At 39.8% G+C, this 19357-nt stretch overlaps 1 protein-coding gene across 4 annotated transcripts in view; it reads left to right on the forward strand.

Annotated features, from left to right (window-relative positions):
- Positions 1-19357, forward strand: part of ASCC3 (activating signal cointegrator 1 complex subunit 3) — a 287526-nt gene that overhangs the window by 1377 nt on the left and 266792 nt on the right. The window lies entirely within an intron of this gene.

The following is a 19357-nucleotide window of genomic DNA, read 5'->3' on the forward strand; positions in this document are numbered from 1 at the left end:
CATTTTTATGGGAACACTGACCAACTCCCAACTAGGGCCTTTATGTGTTGTATAAATTAGTTTAAATATTAGACCTGCTCAGTTTTCTCTAAAAGCTAGCTTGGCCTTTGGAAGAGGTGAGATCACTAGTTCCATTGAATCAGAGAGAAGGTAAGAAATTGTCAAATGGCAATATTTTGTTCTGGTAGTTCTGTGTTTATGGAGCTTGCTTTGAAGCTAAACCTGAAGTGATACTTAGGCAGGCTTTCTCCTCTTGAAACTAAGAGGAGCGCACACTGCTCTTTTTCACCCTTTTGTTTTCTTCTTGCTCCTTCCTGCAGCCGACATGTATGTATTTGAAATATATCAACGTGTTTCTCCTCCCAATAACGTATCTCACCTGGGTTTGTTTTATCTTTCCTAGTAGGTAATGTCTTCTACGTTGCTGGTCACTTTTGTTATCTTCCATTACATCTTTCTAAACTGGTATGTGTCTTTCTAGAGACAGGGTGCATAACAAAGACAACAGTACTCTAATGGAGTCTTTTAATACTGACTAGTGGAAGGACAACTTGGTATATTTTAAGCCCTCACTCTTGTCTTTAAATATTAATGTTTCCTGTCTTTCCATGTCTTTCAGTGTTTCCAGCATGACAAATGACATGATGATTGTCACTTGCTGTAGTCTGTAGATGTTTTTCTGCAAAACTGCAGCTAATGTGTTGTTTCTTGGCATCCTCTGTTTTTGCAGTTTCTTACTCCTGGTTTAATGTAATATGGTTTACTATCCATGTTGGATATAGTTCTTTCAAGATAATTGTAAATTGTAACTTGGCCCCTAAAATAGTTGCAGTCCCTTTTATCTCTGTATCAGTTACAGGTTTAGTAAGTATAGTCTTAATTCTGTTGTCAGGAAGAACATTTAGAGTTGAAAAATCTTTTCTTGTAGAGTTAATATAAAATTTGTCTTTCGTAAAGCAGCAGTGTGTATTTCTGCAGGTTCTTGTTAAACTACAACTCCTTCTCTGAAAAAAGTTATCCTTTATAAATACTGAACTGAGCTCAGGCTGGTCCATGTTCTTCCTGTGTGTTTCATTCCTCTTACATAGTCATAGGAGCTGCTGTTGGGGTGGGGAGGTGGTTGGGGGAGAGAAGGGCACATGTTTTTCGCTGGATAGTTATAACGTAAAGTTTGTTTGGAAGCTGTTAAATGTGTGATTAATTCTATCTCATATTAGTGTTCTGAGTACCGAACAGGTTTCTCTTTCTGCCTACAAAATTTGCTGGAAGTCCTCATTACTCCAAATAACAGCTTGATGTTTTCCTGGTAAAATCTTTTTAGTACCAATTGTTGAAGTTGATGTTGAACACTTTGGTTTAAAAAAAATGCATAGGCTGCAAATCATGCTTTAATGTTTGGAGAAAGAAGAAGAAGCAAAATCTCTCTAGGTTGGAAAAACTTACCTAATTAAAAGCAGTTTAATAAATGACCTGTAGTGTGTAGTTGGAAGTTTGTTAGAAATATGATAGCTGATGTCCGAACCAAGTAGAGAAGGAAACAAGGGTTGGACCCAGAAATAGATTTAGACACTTTAGGCTCCTAAATCCCAGATTGTAATCCTCAGAATCTCTGTTGTCATCTCACCCTGTAGCTCTGTTTTCAAATAATGTTTGTCTAGTGTCTCTCTCCTGTAGCAGCTAGTAGCAGGCGCTTAAGCGATATACTGAAAAAAAAAAATGCAAAACAAATACAGTGATGCCTTCACTTTTGTATTACCTTTCAGTAGTCAGTGATTTAAGTAACTGATGATCTGCTTCTAAGCTGTTGAGTTCAGTATCTACCAAGGTATCTGGCTTCCATTAATTAATCTAATTCTTTTTTGAGCATGCTTGAACTTACAGTATTTTTGGCATCTTGTGGCACTGAATTCCTTGATTTAATTATGTTCTACATAGGAAAGGCATTCCATTTGGTATTGTTTTCACCCTAATACTCAGTTTTATCATGTACCTCCTTATTCTTACATTATGAGCAATAGTCAGTCATTCTGCATTTACCCATTCTTGCTTTTTTTAAACACCTCATCACATCACAGAAATGAGCAATTTTGTGTTTATTGCAAGCACAATCCCTATGGGATCTACAGTCAGGGCATTCTTTGCGCTCCTCTCTCTCTGAGGAATTTGATAGCTTCTGTTTGCACAAAGCAATGCAAGTATGTTCTTGTATTGGGTTTAGGAGTTAACTTTCATCATAGCCATAGTGCTTTAGATTTGCAGCTAAAAAAGCGTTGGTAACACGCCAGTGTTTTGGCTATTGCTGAGCGGTGCTTGCATAGCATCAAGGCTTTCTTTTTCCCACCCTGCCTGCCCAGCGAGTAGGCTGGAAGTGGGCAAGAGGTTGGGTGGGGACACAGGTGGGACAGCTGACCTGAATTGGCCAAATGGATATTCCATACTGTGTGTTGTATGTGCAGAAATAAAAACTGAGGTAGAGGAAGAAGGGCTTTTTTTGCTTCCAGTGTGTCTTTTGTTTGGAGATTGGTGGGACATTGGTCAGCCTGTGGGATGTGGTGAACAGTTTCCTTTCCTTCGCTTGTGGGTGGTTTTTTTTTTTTTTTCCTTTCCTTCCTCTATTAAACCATCTATATCTCAACCCATATGTTTTCGTACTTCTATTGTTTCTGTTTTCTCCCCTGTCCCACTGTGGTGTGGGGTGAGCAAGTGGCTCTGTGGCTGTTTGGCTGCTGGCCAGGGTCAGCCCACCCCAGCACTTTGCACAGACACCTAAAAATGGGATTGAAGCAAGAAGTAGCAGCGTGCTCTGGTTCTGTGGTAACAGTGCTCACTGAATTAACCAGTGGTGTGAAAGATCCCTATGCCCTGTGTTTCTTGAGGTTATTCTAGTCACTTGGTATAGAATATTCCTCTTGAAGTTGCACACAGCTTTGTATAGTTTATTGAAAATCCATTTGGCTAGGGAGAAACCAAGAAAGACTTAATTAGGCTACAGTGGCTATGCTGGACTGCTTGAGCATTTACCAGTTTGTCCTTGCTGAAAGGGCACTTGGTGTTTTCTGTGTTTTATTCAGTATATTAATGTGTGGACTAGAGTTTGGTGGCTGGCCTCTAGCTGAGTGCAACTCTCTGAGATGCAAATTAAAACTAGTGTTCTTTTTCTGGCTTGTTAAATCTTGTTGATGCTAGAGAAGAATATCTTTAACAGGAAGGCAGAGAATGTTTTACCTATCTGATATTTTAGGGAGGGAAAAGTTGCTAGTTCTCCCTTTTCATTGTATGCCGAGTTTAGGATCATAGCTTAGGGATGTGGATTATACATCTCCCTAGACTTTCCCATCATTTGTTCTATGGCACGTATTTACTCTGAGCCATCTGTTACTCTTGCTTGCCCAAAGGCATGTTGGAAGTTTGGCCTGAAAAATAAACTGAATCTGATAGTACAGGCCTGAATCTTAATCATAAGCTGGTCATACAGTAAGAATAGATGATCATGGAATGATGGGTTGCTGATTGAAGCATTTATCACGTGATTTGTGGAGTAAATTTCAGTTTTCCTCTTGTAAAACATTCTGAGGAAGTTGTGAGAATAAGTAGATGAGTTTGTAGAGTAGTGACTGACTTGCATGTGTTCAAATATTTCTTAAAACATAGACAGAAACTTATATCAACCACTCCTTTCTTTGAAACCGGTGAAGATTGCTGAACTGAGTTGCTTAGTCAGTCTGTATTTGGAAACTGGATTCTGATTAATTTGTTCAAGAAATGTGAAGGCATTGTTCTTAGCTGCTACTCTAAGGGGGAACAATTTGTCCTGTCCTTGAAAGATTAGGGAAGAGTAAAGAGGATCTCTAAGTCCTCACTTCCATTTCTTCCAGGAAATTTATTGTTTGTGGTGAGTTGACCCCAGCCAGCAGCCAAATGCCCACCCAGCCTCTCACTCACTCCCTTCTGCTGTGAGACAGGGAAAAAATAGAAGATGTGTAATGGTTGCTTGGGAAGACAAACACCATAAGCACGAATGCGCCCCGCCCTTGCTTCTCATTTCCCTGAGTTTTTATTACTGAGCGTGACATCGTATGACATTGAGCTGTGTTGCCTCTGAAGCATGAATATAAATAAAATGCTTGGTTATATATTTTTCTTGTTAGTGTGGCATTTTTGTTTATGGGGAGTGTTTAAAAGCTGACTTTATAAATCCGAACAGTTTGTATATCTGCCATGCTAAATACTCATGATAATTGTTCAAAGGCTTTTAATTCTTAAATAGGAGAATCTTGACTAATATGTGTGTTTTTCTTAGCTTACAGTACAATTTTACTAAAACACGTTTTAAGAAATTTTACATACGTTCTAACAGAATATAACTACATTTCTATAAATGTAACCATTTAAAAAATTGCACAACTGGAAAAAATCCTGCTTTAACCTCCTTAGATTACTAGAGGCATAATGTGGCTATTTTCCTTTTCATTGTATCAGCCAAGAATAGTAACATAATGCCTCAATTTTTGTTCTCCTCCCCATTTTCTCATGGAATAAGCACTCATTTCTGATGTTTACAAGCTTTGTGAAAAGATGGTTAGGGGTTTCCTCACTGTTGGAAACCATACAGGTGTCTTTCTCAAAGTATCCTCTTGCATGTATTGCCAACATTGTAGGCAGTCAGCCCAGGAAGGGTGGGCAGCAGCTGTTAGTTTTGATTCTAGTTTGCATGCATTGTAATATTACAGGAATGCAGCACTGCTTTATTTTTTCTTAAGTTCTAGTTCTAAACTGTAATAATTATATTATCCATGAGGAAGCTGTTATTTGCTGGTCATCAAATAGCTGATGTGCCATTTGAAGTGCTTGCGTGGCATGTGAGCTCTGAAGAGAAGACAAAGGACTCTGTCTCTAGTAATATTACTTTATGGGATTATGTGTCTATTCAGTAGTTGAGTGTTGTTTAAATGTATTATTAATTTAACTTTTTTTTTTCTTGGTAGAAGGGCCTACCGTAAAGGAAGTATGCATGTTTTCAGGCTGTAGGGGTATACTTAAAAAGGTGCTCTTTGCATTTTTTTTCCACAGATTTTTAGGCTGAAATTTGGGGCGGTTTTTTTCCCTACATCCTACCAGTGTTAAATAAGAGATTAGAATAATTTATACTTAAGCCAGATCGAAAGTGGACAGTTGTCTGCCTTGGGATAGCTTCTGATATGTCTGTTACAACCTTGGGTTTCTTTACAACTCTCTTTGCAGGGGAGGAGGTAGTATTGCCTCCAGGCAGTAGGGGGAAGGTCTGAAGGGGGAGGCAGCCCCAAAGGTACCTGGAAGGCCGGGGTGGTTTGAACTGTGCTTTCAGCTTTTCCTCAACTGAAAATGCTCATCTTGATAGGTTGATTTGGGGGAATCTGTATGCATTTTCTCTGCATTTCAGTATTTGACCATGTTATGTCAAACTGAGCTCTATTTTGATTGTGGCTCTGTTTGCTTTTCTGATAGGAAATACAAACTTTCACTTTTTTAACCCCCGAGCTGGACTGAACCCTCAGTGTGCCGTAACGTGGATCCAGTAAGGGAGGGCTGCTAGACCATGAGGTGTTCAGTCATGTGGACATAACTTTGAAAAGTATTTAAATAAGCTGACAGAGACTTTTAGGAGGAATGTTAGAAAGACTGAGGGGTAGCATAGTGCCAACAAATAAATAGTTGTCTTATGGAAGACATTGGTCATTGGCAGAGATGATTGGCAAGTCATCTGACTTAAAAGACTAGCTAGAAGTCACTTTGAACGAGAAGGCATGTCAGGATTTCTTGTTAGCTGTTTTATGCAGAAAGCAGGAATAAGCTATCCAGTAATTGATACCCCCCTCAAAATGCCAAGCTGTGGTCAGAAAACAAAACTGGTAGAATTTGTTTTGCGTTGTGTAGGTCTGTATGTTTTGTGTGTGCCTTACAGTTTTGGGGATTTGGGAAAAGTTATCTTTGTTATTTTGTGTTCCTAGAGAGTTTTGTTAAAAAGTGTGAAGTTCTGTGTATTCTTAAATGTTTTGGGTTTGTGTGGTGGGGTTTTGGTAGCAGGGGAGGGGCTGCAGGGGTGGCTCCTGTGAGAAGCTGCCAGAAGCTTCCCCGGCTCCAAGTCGGACCCACCTCTGGCCAAGGCCGAGCCCATCAGTGACAGTGGCAGTGCTTCTGGGAGAACAGATTTAAGAGGGGAAACCTGCAGCGGAGAGGGGAGTGGGATGTGAGAGAAACCCCTCTGTGGATACTGAGGTCAGTGAAGAAGGAGGGGGAGGAGGAGCGGGGGAGGAGGAGCTGCCCCTGCAGTCCGTGGTGAGATGGCAGGCTGTGTCCCCCCCCAGCCCACGGAGGGGAGTGGGGGAGCAGATGCCCACCTGCAGCCTGGGGAGAGAGGAGCCCATGCCGGAGCAGGCGGATGCCCCCCAAGATGGCCGGGACTCTATGGGAAAGCCCACGCTGGAGCAGTCTGTGCCCGAAGGACTGCAGCCTGAGGAAAGGACCCACGCTGGAGCAGTTCACGAAGAACTGCAGCCCGTGGGAAGGACTCACGTTGGAGAAGTTTGTGAAGGACTGTCTCCTGTGAGAGGGACCCCACAGTGGAGCAGGGGACGAGTGAGGAGTCCTCCCCCTGAGGAGGAAGGAGCGGCAGAGACAATGTGTGGTGAGCTGACCACAACCCCCATTCCCCATCCCCCTGTGCTGCTGTGGGGGAGGAGGGAGAGAAAATCAGGAGTGGAGTTGAGCCCAGGAAAGAGGGAGGGTTGGGGGGAAGGTGTGCTAAGGTTTGGTTTTACTTCCCATTGTCCTTATTTTGGTTTGATTGGTAACAAGTTAAACTGATTTTGTTTTCTTCCCCAAGTTGAGTCTGTTTTTTGCCCGTGACCATAAGTGGTGAGTGATCCCTCCCTGTCCTTGTGTCAACTCATGAGCTTTTCTTTATATTTTCTCCTCCTCATCCCGCTGGGGGCGGGAGGAGTGAGCGAGCAGCCTTGTGGTGCTTTGTTGCCGGCTGGGCTTGAACCACAATATTAAATCAGGATGTTTCTCAGGAAATTAGGAGTTAATGGGGACTGAGAGTCTGTGGCAGTTTGGTACTGCCACATTGGTAAGAAAAGCTGATGGAGACTTTTAAGAGTGATGTTAGAAAGGTTGAGGAATAGCATAGTGCTAAAATCTACTCAAACTTAGCAAAGTTTAAATATGTATATTTAATGTATTGATACAGGACTTAAATGCAGCAGCCTAGTAACTAATATTCAGGGGATGCGTATCTGTGACATTTTATTAGTGTCATCTTGGTATACTCAGAATTAAAATACTTTTCAGAGAGATGAATTGTGGATAAGATGCACAGCTTTCAGCTCCCAATTGCTGTGTATTATTGTGAGGATATTTACTGTATCTTTGCAATGGAGTGTGCATGTGATCATAATGTCCTGATGAGAGTTCTCCTTGATGTTCATCAGAAGGCTTGCCCTACTTAAATAGTCTTGATTGTCTTGAGTGTTCACGGATGTTACTAACTCGAGAGTTTGAGGAAAACTTTGTCATGACTTTCTGACTCCTTCCCTACTCAAACTATGACAGGTTTCAAACAAGGTATGGAATGGTAGAAAAAGGGTAAGGACACTTTTTTTAGAAAATACTACAAACATTAATATGAAAATTAAATGAATGCAATAAACCCAAATGTTGCTAAATATAGGAAACATTGAAAATTACACAATACACTTGCATTATTTTAATGAAATTGATGCATTTGTGTGGGCAATGACAACTGGTTTATTTTTTTTTCTTCTATGTAATGGGTCATTTTCTACATATTTCTGTATTATATATTGCCACCAATTGATAAAAATTCTGACACTCTCAAAAATTGCTGGAAATAGGATGAGCTTATTTATAGCTGATAGTTTTGGGAACTTTTCATTTAGTGATAGCCAAAGTTGGCCAGAATCCTTGTTTCTTTCAAAGGGCAGTTCCATATTTTAGTATGTGACAATTAAATTGGTTTTCTTGTATGTTACCAGAAGCACTGTAGAATCTATAGCTTCTTTCTTAAGTGGTCTAAAATTCTGCATACTTCTGTTCTGAGAAATAATTCTGTAGTTTATTTTTAAGTATTTGCAGATTTTTTTGTTTCAGATTGCCAGCATTACCTTAATTATTACCAGTTTTATTGATGAAATTGCTGAACACAAAATAATATTTAATATTTTCTCTAAATGAGAAATCCTGCTTCATTGCTTTCATAGAATAATTGTTCTTTAAGATTAAATGTGAATCTTGGCCTAGGTTGTACTGTGCTTATACAGCTACTGTGTGTTGTCTGCTAGATGCAATGATTTACTTAACCGTAACCAATTACTAAAGAAGTCCTCGAGAAGGACTCTTGATGTTTGGAAGACAGGTAATTCAGAACTGACATCCTGTCTTTCCAGGTGACATGAATGTTGCCGATGACTTTTCTGTGAAGAACAGTTCATTTTACACCATGCTGAATAAAGCAAAAATTTTGTGATCCACTTCTTCTGATGCTGATGACATCCGCCATTTTACTTACAAGTCAGTGCGGTTCTTGGACATAGTTTTTGATAATGAATTCAGCAGAGTATAAAATAGTAATGTCATAAAGTACCAGAGACACTGTTATTTAACCAATTAATGAATCCTTGATTCTGATTTTGGTAGTGCTAATAGCAACACAACTCATCCAGTCAGTATTACAACTTCAAAAAGACATTCTCCCATGGTTAACTTGACTATTGTCAAATGAATCTCAGAAATATATTTTCCAAGTCTGTAAGAGTTTTGCCAGTGATATAGCTGGACTGTCCACTTACACAGAAGACTTCATTTTCTTTTCTTTCAGATCAGTTTGTAAAAATCACTTGTGATACCGTACATATATATGCAACAATGTGGTTGACTAGAGGTGTTATAGACTGTTTGCTGCTTTGGATTCCTGAGGCTACTGGTACTGCCTCCCATGTTTGTACAGGGGTGCATTAGCTGCATGGCTATGCAGTCCCTAGGTCTGGGAGGAAGCTTTGTGCTTCAGGGACACTTACATTAGATGTCCTGTTTATTGTCTATTATGAATGCAGTAGTCTTAAAAATAATGGCAACTGATATATAATGGATGGTTATATGCCTCTTAAAAACTATTTTCTAGACTTTACCATAATACTCTCTTATTTTAGCTCTACCCTGTTTCAAAAACTTTCCCAAAGTTATTTCAGGAATCTTACAGGATGTGTTAATGAGAATTAAGGGAGCAGTTGTACTCGTACAACCTCTCCTTCATGACTTGAGTAATAGTGTACAGGCAGGGTCGTAAAGATTAGCGTACCTGGCTTAGTCTTTTGTTTTATTGCATTCGAGATCCTTCTTAAAAGCTAAAATAGGTTACTTTTTTCTCAAAAGGGATGGTTTGTGCTTCCTTCAAAAGCATTTGGGGGAGATGCTCCAATTCAGAATGATTCAGTTCCAACCATGAGGCCTATTGAAACTGTATTTTGAAGGAAATCAGAGTTAATTATGAAGGATAATAATGGTATTGAATGGATAATAAGCAACCAGTTATTTAGAACTGGGAGATAATACAGTACTTAAGGCATTTGTTTAGTTGTCTGTAAATCTGGGAGGTGATTCAGGTGCTTGAACACACATCTGTTGCCAATTTAAAAACCTTACAGAATTACACTGTGTATCCAGCTGCTGTTTCAGAGGATGTGGACATTTCATAGGACCTATGTCACATCTACTGGTCCATGCAAATATTTTTGATATTATAAAGGGTCTCAAATGCCACTAGACACTGTGCTTAGAGACTAAATCCCACCCAGGTGCCTGCCATAAGGGAAGCTTGAATCTTCCTGCTTGATTCAGGCACAAGTTTTCAGAAATGTTTTCACACTGTTCATTTTCCATCCAAAATCACAGCTGGTTTTGGAGAGAAAAATGTCAGTGCACATGCCTAAATACCTTGAAGTAAATGGGCTCTAGGCTTTGTGTGGTACTTTTCTGTCTATAAGCATAGTAGTGTCTGCTTATGTGTGTGTTGTAAACATAACCACAGTAGACATGTGAGATATTCTCAAATTACATAGGTATGAGTCCATAGAGTTCTTCAGGGGAGTATTCAGAATGCAAATTTTCCTGTACAGATTCCCTGGTAACATGACTGGGATGCTGGGGATCAAGATGAGAATAGTAGACCTTCTAACAAACAATTTGTAAAATTTATTCTGTAATGGAGCTGAAGGCTTTGTTTACTGCTTTCCGGTCTTGTTTCCGATTGTTTAGGAGCTCAACCTTAGGCCTGGCTAAAAACAGCCTTTACGTTCATTACTTTTTAAGAGTAATCTAGGCAAGGTAGGCAGACTTTGGGAGTATGTGTAGGGTTTGTATCTCCAATTATGCTTTAGGGACCAGGATTAGGATCAGGTGGTTTCCCCCCACCACCTCCTAAGGTTCAAGGGCAGGTGTGAGTGCTGAGTTTTTGGGAATAGTTTCTTCCAGCAGGCATGGACAGATGCTGCTTTCACAAGAAGCAGTGGCAAGAAGACATATCTCAGCCCCCAGTTTGAAGTGGTCAAATGCTCCAGACTATCCCAAGGTGTATTTGTAGGACTGAATATTTTAGTGTTGTAAAAGCGGAGATGGAAGGGAGGGAGCGTTGGAGAGGAGAAAAATTAAGCATGTTCTGTTTCTTGAGCACATTTTTCAATCAAATTCACTGCTAATGAACAGAAGCTGTACAGTAGCTTTAATATTTCTGTAGCATCTGCTGAAGGTTTATTATTTAAATGAAGTTACATTTGTCCCTTTTCTTAAGCAAACCCATGCTAGTCAAGCTTGATTTCAAATATAAAAAATCTAGTTAGTTATTGCCTTCTGTGGAGAACTCCAAAGCAGAATTAACTAAATTATTAATAAGATGTACCTACCATGAACAGTATGACTTAGGTATCCTAATTGTAGTAATTAGATACACAGTTTGCTATTTTGCACTTTCAGGTATGTGTCTGTTAAATAAATGTCTCCTTTTGGTCTTATTCATTGTATGCTGTTGAAGAAGCTGGAAGGTGAAGTGGAAGGTAAAGCATTGCTTTCCTTCTATTAGTCCCATTTCCCTTGAAGAGTCCTTTGGACTTTTTCTTCTGTGTACCAAACATAACATTTCTGAAAAGAAAATAAGAAGCAGAACCTGATCTTAGTTGTACACCAAACTCATAAGCCAAGTGTAATTTATCTTGTCTTTTGGAGGCTAATTATTCAGTTAACTTTACTTGCTTCCTGAACTTTGGATATCCCAACAGTAAGCTTCTATTATATGCATTGGTATTTCAGTTAAAGATATTTTGTGTTATCCAAAAGTGACCTTCTTATTATAGCTTTATTATTAAAAGAAGTTAATAAAAATAAGTAATATTGTTGCCCCGCCAAAGTAGAGGTCCAGTTTATTAACTTCAGTGGTATTAATCTCAGTCACTATTTCTTCTGTGCAGGGCATGTTACTAGCTAATTCCAAAAAGACATTTGGATTTTCACCGTATGTCATAGTTGTCTATGTCCAGGCATAGCTATGTATTATCTGTGAGAGATGGACCTGACTGCACACTGAAGCTGATGTATTCCTGATAATTCCTCACGTTAATCTGCCTTGGTTGCATAAAGGTGCTCAGACAGGTTTGTATAGATAGTATTTAACAAATCTTTCTAGAAGAGCGGTAACGTGATGATTTTTACCTCTTGCACAATTAAGTTACACTTAGATGCTTCTTGTGTAATACCATTAGCTATATCTTTGCAAGAACATTTTTCAGTATGATTATTTTCTGCTTCTTGCTTTTCTTCTTGGGTTGCTGAAGGGTTTTGACATATAGATGTGTCCATTCTCTCCCTTTATGTAATGTAAGGTCAGTTTGCTGTCCCAGATCAATTTCAGTGATGTTTTAAAGTGAAGTGTTGTGGGAGCCCACCTTCTGATGTTCTGAAGGGGCTAATATACCTGTAAACTGTTCTCCTGGGAGAAGGTGAGGGGATGGATGACTAATAAACAGCTCCCCAGCATGGTTTAGAAGCAGTGCTAGAATGGGAAAGCTTGTTTTGGTAAGCTTTTCTTGTGGCCACCTTCAGAACTTTTGCAGTCTTTGGTATGGTAATCAACTGTGGAGGTACAATTAAGCCCTCTTGGTGACAAGATTCTGAGTCTGCTCAAAACCAGGAGAGAAGCATACCAGAGATGTAAAACCAGACAAATACCCATTGAGAACTACCAGGGCATTGCCAGGATGTGCAGAGAGGCAGTTGGAAAAGCAAAACCTCAGCTCTAATTGAAATTGGCCAGAGATGTCAAAAACTGCAAGAGAGGGTTCTTCAGGGAGGTAAACAACAAGCAGAAACAGAAGGAAAATATTGGCCCTGACAATCTCCACCCAAGGGTGTTAGGAGAGCTGGCTGACGTCGTCGTTGCGAGGCCGCTCCCCTTAATCTTTGGGAAGTTGTGGAGATCGGGGGACGTCCCAGAAGACTGGAAGAAGGCTAATGTCACCCCCATCTACAAGAAGGGCTTAGAGGAGGATCCAGGAAATGACAGGCCCATCAGTCGTTCTTCAGTCCCTGGGAAAGTTATGGAACGAACCCCCCTGGGGGCTACCACAAGTCAAATGAAGCACCTGATTGGGAAAAGCCAGCACGGATTCACCAAGGGGAAATCGTGCTTGACAAGCCTGATCGCCTTCTACGACAAAGTAACCTGCTCAGTTGGTCTGGGCTGAGCGGTGCACATCGTCTAGCTGGATTTCTCCAAGGCTTTCGATACGGTTTCCCACAGCCTCCTCCTAGAGAAACGGATGCGTTACAGCCTAGACAAGTGGTCTGTGCGGTGGGTGGGGAACGGGCTGACAGGCTGCACCCAGTGAGTGGTGGTAAATAGCTCCTCTTCCAGCTGGCAACCTGTCACAAGTGGGGTCCCCCAGGGATCGATACTGGGCCCAATGCTGTTTCATACCTTCAAAAGCGATCTGGACGATGGGATCAAGCGTACCCGATGAAACCAAAGCGAGTGGGGAAGCGGACGCTTTGGAAGGGAAAGCCACCCTGCAGGAAGACCTGGATAGGCTGGAAGAGTGGGCTAACAAGAACCTCATGAAGTTCAACAAGGACCTGTGTAAGGTCTTGCACCTGGGAAAACATAACCCAGGAGTGCAGCACAGGCTGGGATCTACCCGCTGGGGAGGAGCTCTGTGGAAAGGGACCTGGGGAGGGGGTCCTGGTGGACAACCGGCTCAATGTGAGCAAACAGTGTGCTGCTGTGGCAAAGCAAGCCATCAGGATGCTGGGTTGCATCGACAAGGGCATCCCCAGCAGAGAAAAAGAAGTCGTTATCCCACTCTACTCGGTGCTTGTCAGGCCACACGTGGAATACTGTGTGCAGTTTTGGCCCCCGCTATGCAAAAATGATGTGGGCAGGCTGGAGAGGGTCCAGAGAAGGGCCACAAAGATGATCAAAGGACTGGGAAGCCTGCCATGGGAGGAAAGGCTGGGAGAACCGGCCTTGTTCAGCCTTGAGAAAAGAAGGCTTAGGGGAGACCTTGTCACCACGTTCCAGTATTTAAAGGGTGGCTACGAAGAAGATGGGCACTCCCTTTTTACAAGGAGTCGCATGGAAAAGATGAGGGGTAATGGGTACAAGTTACTCCTGGGGAGATTCCAGTTGGATGCAAGAAGGAAATTTTTCACAATGAGAACAACCAGCCATTGGAATGATCTCCCCAGGGAAGCGGTGGATTCCCCAGCATTGGACACTTTCAAGATTCATCTGGACAGGATGCTGGGCCATCTTGTCTAGACCGTGCTTTTGCCGTGAAAGGTTGGACCACATGATCTTTGACGTCCCTTCCAACCTGGTATTGTATGAAGGTTAGTTTTTATCACAGGTTGTGTAATGTTTGAAGGTTTGACTAGATCTGCACAATGTTGTTTGAAAAGCAGACTATGAACAGCAGATAAATACCGATTTTTTTATTTTTTTTTTCCCTGTTCTTGCCTTCCCATTAGAGCTCAGAAGAAAGATAAAAGCCTTTGTAAGTGTTTTTTTCTGCTACAGTAAGCGTATTATGCTTGCTGATTATTACTTGTACAAATTTTCATTTACAGGTAGTTGCCCAGTTTTACTTCTGTGCAGTAACTTCAAGTTGTTTATTCCATTAAAATTTTATTGTGAATCTTTAGCAACTGTTGTAAGCAATTCTTTTACCTCCTGAAGCTGAATTGCGAAGAACCTAGCAATGCCATCTCTGTGGCCAGTAGTTAGTGTTGGAGCCTTTATCCTTCTGTGTGCTTGCTGTTCGCTACAAGAATGTGTTATGGAGCCTTTCTTACTCTCATCTGAACAGGTGCTCTAGCATGGTCTTATCACAGCACTTATGCAATTACGTATTATGTGTGTATTATTACAGCAGTTATTATTTTTGCTGAAGTGCATCCCATGTCCTCTCAGCCATTGTCGGTGAGATGCAACATGTGTTACTTAGCTGTCAATAGCTCAAACATTTTTTCTTTCTCTCACTTACCTATTGTTTTTCATCCTCCCTTTACTTCCTTTGGACACGTACATCCATATTTACATTCCATACACCTCCTGCTTTTCTTTTAGTGACAAACTTTTCTGGAACAGAGTAAGATGAAGTGCCTGGGGTTGTTTTCAACCTCTGTTGATGGCACAGTGTGAAAGAGAGAGGCACACAGAGTCCTCTATTAAGCTAAAGCAAAACCCAACACACATCCCCCATGCCTAGCATTTAAATGAACATAGATGTTATGTATGTTGAAGGAGGAGATTAGCTTATAGTACATCTCCACATCTAAGGCAAGTCTTTAAGTCTCTATTGCTTTGGATGCAGTTTGTCTTGCTGCAGAGAATGAAAAAGTTAAGGTGATGGGGTGTAAAAAGGCAGACATTTCTCAGTCTAACAATTGAACTACATCTTATGTTCTTGGAAAAGAACGATGAGTTATTCTGAAAAAAGGGTTGTTTGATTTTTTTTAAATTTTTTTTTTTTTGTAGAAGTGATGGCTATCCTTAGTAGTGATTTCAAAGCACATCTAAAATGAACACATTATTGGGCCAAGCCACATGTTTGGCATCACACCAAAACAGTATTGGGTGTAATCACACGAAACGCCTTTCCAGCTGATGCTAGCAGGAACAGTGTTAAGCAGCTGGTGTTTAATCCCATGTGCATGGCTAAAATTGTGAGAGAAAGAGAATCTGGAAAGGGTTAATACTCTATTGAATGCATGGCTTGCAGTTCCGTTATTTGTTTTTTAGAGGTTTTTTTTGGTTTAGTGACTTATGTAATTAAGATCCTGAAATTGTCTCTTAAATGAAGGATGGCACACACAGGCACTGTTATGCCTCCTCATTATGCTGAAATGTTTGTTTTAGTTCTGGTATTCACTGAGATGAATACCATGTATGAGACAGCCACTATTTCTTTCTGAGTACATATTCCTTAATCTTGACATCTCCCTTTCAAAGATTGCTGATCTCCAGTCAAGACTGGGTCAGTATTCAACCCAGACAACTTGAGAGAATTCCAGTGTGATGTCTGAGCCTTTTGCATAAAATCAGATGTCTGAAAGTGTACAACTGTTACTATATCATATAGCACTGCGTATAAAGGTGCAACATATGAAGTTGGAAAACATTAATATTGTAGTATCTTGCTTTGGCCTGCTGTGTATGATTAATGTCTGAGACGTTGTTAAACCCCTATTATCCCTGGCTGGCAACTTTGATGCTAGGTGCTGTATTTGTACTGTTTGCATCAAACATGCTTGGATAAGAAGTTTAAGTGAATCTAATACATATGTCCTCATTGTGAAATAGCTTTTTCATCTAATGCTTTTATTTGTGTCTTTAAAATGGCAGTGAGCAATACACACTGAATAGAATGTGGTGTTTTTTTAAATACTGAAACTTATTCGTAAATAAAATACGAAGCTTACCTTTGTGTTAATGAAGCTGCTGAGATTAATTGTAGCAATTCTAAAATGTGTTCATGTCACTAAAATTTAATACTTAGGGCTTGCTTTATTTTTATTCCTCTTGCATAGTAGTGTAAAGAAGTAAAATATTCTCTGTGTGGATATATTTAAAATGTCTTAATGTGCCCTCATGGTCTTGCTGCTTTAATGCTGTGCTAACATTTATTTTAAGGTTTTTTTAAATGTATTTAAAGTGCAAAAAGTTACTGTACTGTCCCTTTATTTTTTGTATTCCCTTATGGCTGGGATATCTTTTGCCTTTTTAGCTTCCTTTTCATTTGAAATGTTTCCACTTTTACAAGTGAAAGTGAAAATGCTATTTGATCCAAATACTATGTGGTCAATAGCAACCTGCTATTAATTGTTAATGTCTAAAGCCTCTTTCTCTTTATAGCGTTCTTTGATTAGATTAGTAATCGGTAATAACTTCTTCAGGTTTTATTAATGAGAAGTTTATATAGACAGCGAGAAACTTGTTAATAGTTTAAAGAATTATAGGCAATATAGGCAAAACTTGGTAACATGGCTTAATATTCCTTAAACAATTTAAACAAAATGACTGCTGTGAGGTTTTAAGGGACCTATAACAAGTTAAATACTAGAGGCTACAGAAGCTGGTACTATAGGACAGCATAACTGCGGATTTTACCTGTGATTCTATTAACGCTATGTTATTCCATCATTTGTAAGTAAAGGATTTGTGTTCAACTTGAAAACTGAGGTACCAGATTTGAACAGTCCCCTTCTTTTAGTCCTACTGGGCAGTTGGTTTGTTTTGTTAGAGATTATAGGAATTAAGTAAATTTAAAAGGGGTATCTCTTTGACCATAACCTCTGTAAAGTTTCAGTGAAGAAGAGAAAGAGATGGTTCTGTTATTTGCTTATATAAAAAAAGTATAGGAGGGCCAGGAGTGGGAGGAGAGCTTTAGTTGGTGAAAATATGAAGTGGAAAACTTGTCTAGTAATGTTTGTTACCTTTGTAATATTGCTAGCAATTTTTTTAAATGTTTCAGTTTAATGAATAAAAACCTGCTGAGATTATGATCCATGTTTACTGTTAGGTTTACTTTCAAACAATAAAGTTTGAATGGTTTCAAGCCTGAATTCTGAGTATAATCTGCTTTTATGTTTTACTTTCATCAAAAGTGTCAACGTTAAAATCACGCTTGCTTTTAAAAGAAGTGAAATAGGCTTTAAAAGTTATTTCTTCTCTTCTTCACAAAGCTTTAGAAAGGTGGGTATTGCTCTTTCTGCTTTACAAACAGAAGCTTGGTGTAAAGTTAAGGGGGTTTTTTGTGGTGGTTTGTTTTTTTTTTTTAAAGAGGCAGGAAATCTGCGGAAGTTCTAGGAATCGTCAAACTTCAGTTCCTTTTCCTAAAAATCTTTAGCAGAATGGGCCCAAATTGTCCTTACTTGATTGGGGGGGGGGGGGGGGAGATATTTTTACCATGTAAAGTTGCACTGATCTTAAGGTTAAATTCTCATTCCACTTGTCCCTCTACAAACATGAAATAAGGCGGTACTTATTCTCATACCTTTTTCTCGAGGGGAAATGAGCAGAAGAATGGCAAAGTTCATCTTGCATTTCTGTATGTGGGCCCTGGTAAATAGGATTTAATCGCTGCTTCCTTTTAGGTCCTTGTTCCAAAACCAGCAGATCTTAGCAGGTTCATTTGGTAGTATAGATATTTTAGATCAAGCTGTGAGCAAACGGATATATTTCTGTTAAATCAGAAGGCATTAGTTACCCTTATGGTGGCTGTGGGAAGACGAGCAGTAGCTGATCCACTTTAAAGGCAGTGTGATGCAGGCAGGTATCTGTATCAGCAGGCTTTATGTGAAAGCAGGTAACTTATTTTTTTTAAAACAAATGTAAATTTATGCTGTATCTCATAGGGCCATAGCATTTTTGACCCAGCGTTTAGAGCTGGCTCTAGTATGTTGCAGAATAATAGTGTAAGTTCATGAATTTTACCTTGTTTTTCATGTTAACAGTAGAGTAATTGCACCTGTCCCCTGCTTTCTAATTGCTGGCTATTTTTGTTTTCTTGTGGTGCCCTGGTAAGTGTGGGTGTCATGGACCAGAAGTGGGGTTTGCCTATAAATGAGGTGCAGAAGCCTTGAGCGGCTGCTCAGCCAGCCCCCTCGGGGACCAGCAAGTTCTGAAAGCATGTAGGCACGCGTGGAGCAGCATTATTAGTATGAGCTGAACTGTAGGGCTTCGGGGCTGGATTTGGCTCTCTGGCCAAGCCTGTGGTCAGGGAGGTGGGCCTTTACTTGTCCTCTGGGGTTCCAGGTGTTTTATTTCAGAAATTATTAATAACTTGATGAATAAAGGAGGAAGAAACCCTCCTTTAAAATTCAATTTCCTAACAAAAGGGCCTGCCTGAGATGCTTTAAAATCTCCCTAAAAGTGTGTGTGAAAAGTGAACTTTTTAACAGTGGGTTTGAACTTTCATAGATTACCGTGCATGTTATTTCAGAAAGGACAATTAAGATAATAATATTACAATTATGTTGTTATATGGTGTTGTAAAGGACCATAATTCTATAGAAGAAGGTATTCAAGTGTAGGTATAAAATAAATAGGCAAAATGGAGTGATCTTTAACAGCTAATGGCAATGCTGTCATTGGAGCAGTATGAGAGTGATCTGCCTTTTTTGTTGGGTTCAAACAAAAAAGGTTGGGTTAGAGTGTCAAATTTTGGACACGTTACTTCCTTTCTATAATGGTGGCTATAATGTTCACAGGCTGTTTTCACTAGGAGCTATGCTGATATGAATTACATGTCATATATCCACTGAACATCTGAAAAGCTGCAGTATTCCTTGGCTCTGTCTGTTTCTAGGCTTCAATTTGAACATGTTCTCTCTATCCCCTTCACAGGTAAAGATTTTATATTTCCACATTTTGTAGCTTCATCATTATAACATTTGTCTCTCAAATATCAGCTGTTGTAATAGCTTTTCTCAAAAAGCATCTTAATGCGAGGTAGGAAAGCAAGCAGACCTGACAAGTCAGTGACATTTCTCTGTGACTGGAACGCTGCCTCTGGATTTGATTTTGTGCTGTATTGCAAAGTTGGTAACTAAAATACAAATGCAGTCATTAAATGAAGGAAAATGTTAAGGATAATTGGATTAAAGCAGGGAGTTTTGTACAGTATATGACTGGGGGGGGGAACTCACTTTATTAACTCTCTTTTAAGTTATTTAAATTCTGGATGGCTGATGGTCTTTGGGCATGCTAAGAATGATGCAGATTATTAGGTTTGTAATGGTATCATTAATTGTT

The sequence above is a fragment of the Harpia harpyja genome, chromosome 3 (genome assembly GCF_026419915.1).
Source record: "Harpia harpyja isolate bHarHar1 chromosome 3, bHarHar1 primary haplotype, whole genome shotgun sequence".
NCBI lineage: Eukaryota > Metazoa > Chordata > Aves > Accipitriformes > Accipitridae > Harpia > Harpia harpyja.